This window comes from Lactuca serriola, chromosome 5 (assembly GCF_051521515.1).
Source record: "Lactuca serriola cultivar US96UC23 chromosome 5, Lser_US96UC23_V15, whole genome shotgun sequence".
In the NCBI taxonomy this organism is placed as follows: Eukaryota; Viridiplantae; Streptophyta; class Magnoliopsida; order Asterales; family Asteraceae; genus Lactuca; species Lactuca serriola.
The window spans coordinates 281,580,485-281,586,753 of record NC_136412.1 but is presented as its reverse complement, the minus strand read 5'-3'; positions in this window follow the sequence as shown (position 1 = coordinate 281,586,753).

Sequence of the window (6,269 nt, the reverse complement as noted above, 5' to 3'; positions counted from 1 at the left end):
TGATGCGCAGGGACAAGGTTTGAAAAATCAAACCTTGAATGAATGGTTAAGATCAATGTCTGCTTGCTAATAAATGTTCTAATCAATATTGGATAGACAAGTCAAGTCTAAGTTAGTATATTCAACAAATGATCAAGTCATAAATGGAGAATGAGAATAAAAGATCAAAGTAAAGTTAATAAATGAAGAAGAAGAAGAATGTTTGAAAGAGAATTGAAATAACTTAGTAAATGCCAAAGGTGAGTGAATGATCCGTCCTTGACTTTGCATTGAAAGCTCCTTTAAATAGGAGTGTAGGTTACAATGAATAAACTGAGAGAGTAATATAGAACCAGACAATAAAGAAGTTCCTGACATTCTGATTGTCTAACTTTACAAAAAGACTAAGTCCTATGAAGTGTCAGATCAATACAAAGGCAAAATTCATTAATTGCATAAGGACAAAATATTCATTCTGAATCAGCACACATTCCGGACATGATGACCATTCGGGAAAGCCTTCACTTCTAAACATCTTTAAACCTCTCGAAAGTCTCTGACTTATGTTTGATTAAATAGACATATTCATATCTACTATAATCACCAGTAAAAGTCAAATAATAACGATTAGCATCCCTTGTGGCTGATTTGAAGGGTCCACAAACATCTGTGTGTATGAGGTCCAACAAACCCTCACCCCTCTCACAAGTACCAGTGAAGGGCGACTTTGTCATTTTTCCAAGTAAACAAGACTCGCAACTATCATCTGACTTTAGGTCAAATGATTCCAAAACTCCAGCCTTTTGGAGTTGGCCTATGCGCTTCTTGTTGACATGTCCAAGACGACAATGCCACAAGGACGCTTTATCCAAGCTATTTGAAGAATCGATATACAACACATTATTTCCTAGATTAATTACAACATTCACAGCTTCATATACACCATCACAAGGTAATGCTTTAAAGTAAAATACATCATTGTAATAAACATTAATAGCACCATTATTATTATCAAATGAAAATGTAAACCCTTGTTTGTACAAGCCATGAAAGGAAATAATATTTCTCGCCATTTCAGGTGAGTAACAACATTTATTCAAATCTGACATTAACCCATTATTAAGAAATAAAGAATAAACTCCTATCTTGGTAACAGGTGATGCTTTCCTGTTGCCCATGACTAAGTTTATCTTCCCGTGCTCCACTTGCTCACTTCTTCTTAGGCCCTGCAAATCAATACAAATGTGAATACCACAACCTGTATCAAGCACCCAAGAATTAGCATTAGATGAGTTATTAGACAATATTGTATAAATACCTGCATGGGTGGGTTTAACTTTCCCATCCTTTACATCTTGCAAGTATTTGGGGCAGCTTCGCTTTCAGTGCCCCTTTTCCTGGCAATTGAAGCATTGTGCTTCCTTTGGGTTTGAGGAAGGAGTAATGCGACCTTTCTTTGTCCCACTTGAAGAGGAACCATCAAGGGGCTTACCCTTGGTACCCTTCGAAAGGTTTTTCCTCTTCTTACCCTTTCCCTGACCAATTGCAAGAACAGGGGCTGCTGTAGGAGTAGGAGTAGAAGTAATAACCGACTTACCTTTAAGGCCACTTTTAGCGGTCCTTAAAAGTCCTTGAAGTTTGCTAAGTGTGACTTCCTCCTTGTTCATATGATAAGTCATACGAAACTGATGATAACTAGGAGGTAAGGAGTAGAGAATGATATCAATCGCCAAGTCCTCAGGGAAGTCTACATTCAGCTTCAATAACCGGTCCATGAACCTTTGCATTTTCTGCAAGTGACCAGTGATGGGTTCACCATCCTTCATCCTGGTCGTTATCATGGAGGAGATGATTTCATACCTCTCTTGACGCGCGCTCTGATGGTACCTATCCATCAGATCTAAGTGCATGTCATAGGGGTAGAAATCTTCATAGGATTTCTGGAGTTCAGGAGTCATGGTAGCCAACATGATGCAGGACACTTTGGTAGCATACCTCTCATGTGCAGTGTACTCCGCAAGCTCCTCAGGAGTAGCAGTGGACTCATTGATAACCCTAAGCTCCTTATCAAGGACATATTCTTTGTTCTCATAGCGGGTAATCATCCTGATGTTTCTAATCCATTCATTGAAGTTAGACCCATCAAAAGTGACTTTCCCACACAAGTTCATAAGGGAAAAGGAGCCTGTAGGGTTCGAGCCAGTAGTAGTGTTGGAAGACATCTTAAACGAAGAAGGACAAGTTTAATTAGATGAAGAATCCTTAATAAGTCACCCAAATGAAATATTAAGGCTAGGATCCAACAAACTATTTATAGTTGGAAGAGGGATACCGTAATCCACACTATAAAATATTTGAAGTTAGGTAAATAACGATTTACCAATTTCCACCATAAGAACGAAATATTTTATTATTAGGTTTTATTGGATTTGAAACTCCTAGATCTTTTGAGATACATTGAACTTTTCAATGGCATGTTTAAATCTCGATTGTGCCCTCTCAAGTTTGTGACTGGGATGCCGAGGATCACAAACAAGGTGTGAATAACCATACAAATTGACTTGGTACCCTTAAATATATTACCTAATCGATGTGTCGGTTAACCACACACGCTCCACCGATCTATAATAAAGTCAAGTTACCCTTTGCCACACTTACTAGTCCTTGTTAGTGTGCCGGTTAACCACACACGCTCCACTAACGACTTGGTAAGGTACAAAGTGTAATTTTATGGCTAGCACCTATTTCACATTTTCCTAAAGTAACTAAGATTGGAAATTAATAACTTATAGTTACTTTATAATTCATTATACTTTTAGTGAGAGTTAAAGTCTTATCCTACCCGTTCGGCTAACGACCCTCCACCGGTCAAGAAAGCGGTGGGTGAGAGTGGACACCCATTAAGCTGCCATTTTATAGGCAACAACCTTATACCCCCCTTATAGACCGGCTTCGTGAATGAGGCCTTCTTGCGGTAAGATTGACTTATTCTTATACATATCTATTTAAATGAGATTATAATAATAGTATAAGTGTTGTTTTTAAACCCTTTTACAAAACTAAGGTTTAATTTGGAATTAAAGTATTAGAGTGTAAGACTTTACAACTTCCAAAACCTGAGTGCAAGTTTTGAAACTATTTCAAGACTCTTCAATTTGTAACTTATGAGTTTTAATGGTTCATAAAGTTGAAGCCTCTTCATTTTATGAAACGTCATATTCTTTAATGACAACTTTTAAAGAAGTGACTTTTGGTTATCCATAACTTGAGGACAAGTTATGGACACCATCATCAGCATTAAGATCATTAATTAAACAAGCATGTAGGTCACACATAATTCCTATGATCTTCTAAAACTCATAAGAACAAATATTCATATCAAACAATTTCAAGAATCATATTAACACATATAAAGCTTGAAAATTGATAATAGTCATATGAAATGGGTTAACATAATCCTTACCACTTTACAAAACAGATTTTACAAGTCCAAAACAGTTTGGGATAATGATTCTAGCCCATTTCCAGCAACAAAACTCGGTCAGAAAACTGACCAGCATGCACCTACTCGTCGAGTGCATGATCCTACTCGACGAGTTGGATGAATTTTGTCTTGGAATCATCGAGTTCTCCCCTTGCACTCGGCGAGTCCAGTCAAACAGTGAATAATTTTCAATTTTTCAAGCCGTTTGCATCAAATATACAGAAAACAATATCAGGCTCTGATACCACTGATGGGTTTTGAGCATTCTAACACTCCTATAGTGTACATGCAACCCTATAAACCTTGAATCTATGTTTTCTCTAATATACATGCAAATTTTATTTTTCAAGGTTTACTTCCTAACTAGCATGGCATGGGGAATATGTAATATAAAAACTAGTAGAAGTTCTACCACAGTTAAGTTCGGTATTTACTAGCAAGGAAAAGGGTAGGATCTACCAAGACGGGTGGCATGTACATACCTTTGTTGTTGCTTGGATTCCTTGAAGACTTTGTGAGCCTAGCACCCCAAATGTTGTGCCTCAAATGCTTCACACAACACTACAAGACTTGCAATAACTTGAGAGCATACACTTACACTCAAAAATCGGTTATGCCCTCTTAGAACTCACTGGTAGTCCGATTTTGCTAGCTATAGGGCTCCTTTTATAGTTTTGTCACAATTAGGGTTTACACATGAATTCCCTTAATTGTCATGACTCTTCATTTCTAATGATCCATGGGTTTGTAACTCCCATGAACTATCCATGGAGCTCCAAATGGTTATAACCCAACTCCATAAACCATGGATCATAAATCCACCATAAAAGATTAGATGATTGTCATAATCAACCCTGTATATTTAATTAGTCTCACTTTGATCACCAAATTAATTCTAAATAAATATTTGATCAACACTAATTAAATGATACTATTATTAATATATTAGAACTTATAATATATTAATAATCATAAGTGTCATTTCTCTCATTTAGTCTATCCAAGTATTGCAGTATCATGAAACCCAAATGGACCATGTCGGGTCTGGTCAAGTACATACCAAATAAAGTTATGGACTTAGACACTATATCCAACAGAGATAATGTCTAATAAAGCTTCACTTCCTCAACAAGTTCAAATCAAAGATTTGGGTCACATTCATTATTTTTTGGGTTTGGAATTCAACAAAATTGATCAAGAAATGATTGTTCGTCAACACAAGTATGTCAAATAACTTTTGTCTTGATATTCCATGGAACTTCAACCTATTTCCAACATTCCTATGCTACCCAAAACACATTTGTTGCTAGCTATGGATGATATTTTACCTGGCCCAACAGTGTATCGCCAACTTATTGGAAAATTTAATTTTTTTGTTACACACCAGACCCGATCTTCAATATTAGATTCAATACTTGAGTAAGTTTAATCAAACACCTAGCAAAGCCCATTATGAAGTTGCACTTCATGTTCTATAGTATCTCAAAGGGTCTATTTCACAAGGTTTATTCTTTAACAAGAATTACAATTTTATAGTTGAAGCATTCTGTGATTCTGATCGGGCGTCTTGTCCAATCACTAAAAGAAGTGTGAGTGGCATTTTCATATTGTTTGGTGATTCTCCAATATCTTGGAAATACAAGAAGCAAGGAACTGTTTCATTGTCCTCTGCTGAGGCTGAATACAAGTCAATGAGACGAATTTGTGAAAAATTGGTCTGGCTTAGTCGATTACTTAATGAGTTACTAGTTGACAATATTACCCCATACCCTTGAAGTGTGATATGCAAGCTGCCATCTACATTGCTACTAATCCTGTCTATCATGAAAACATAGAGCATATAGAATTGGTTGTCATTTTGTGAGGAAAAAATTACAAGCTGGTCTAATATCTTTGTTTCATGTGAAGACTCAAGATCAGTTGGTTGATGTTTTTACCCAACCATTGTATGGTCCACAACGTCAATTATCCACATCCAAGGTTGGGCTTCTTTCGTATCCGCCAGCTTGGGGTGGGGGGGTCATTTTACTTCACTCAATTGAATTTGTTAGTGACAAGGGTATTTATGTAATTTAATGTACAGTTGGTTACATTTTATGTTTGATATGTTTGATAGCTTCAGGTTGTTAGCTTGAGTGTAAGTTGTATATAATTTAGTTCTATGTAGAGCATGGATGGTTAATCAATGGAAGATTTGAATTCTCTCATTATGTGTTGATTCTCATAGAAATAAACACTAGCTTATGGTGTTGAGTCTTTGTTTGGGTTGATAGCTTAGTGATAGAATGCAAACATGCTCTATATTTAAAACTTCTAAAGAATGGGTACGATGACAAACGTTTACAGGAAACTTGCGGCATTCACAGCTCCATTACATTACATTAAATTCTATTTTTATATGTATTGTTTCTTTATGTATGCTATAATTTCTATAATTCTATTATAAAGAGTGATGGCTTTAGCAATGTTTTTCTAAAGTATGTGTACTATAAAGACGATTACAAGTGTGACATAAAGGGCTTTAAATCTAATTTACTAATGTTTGATTTTAAATTTGTTGATTAATAACATAAAAGACCCTATATATTAGCTTTTCCAATTAAATCTTGACTTTGTTTTTTTTTTTTTTTTTTTTTTCTAAAAAGCTCTTATATTTTTCCATATTTTTTAATTTGACCATTTTTTTGCAGGTTTACCGATAATCTTTCTGTTTTATATATATATATATATATATATATATATATATATATATATATATATATATATATATATATATTTAAAAAAAAGCTTCATTTTTTTCTCACAA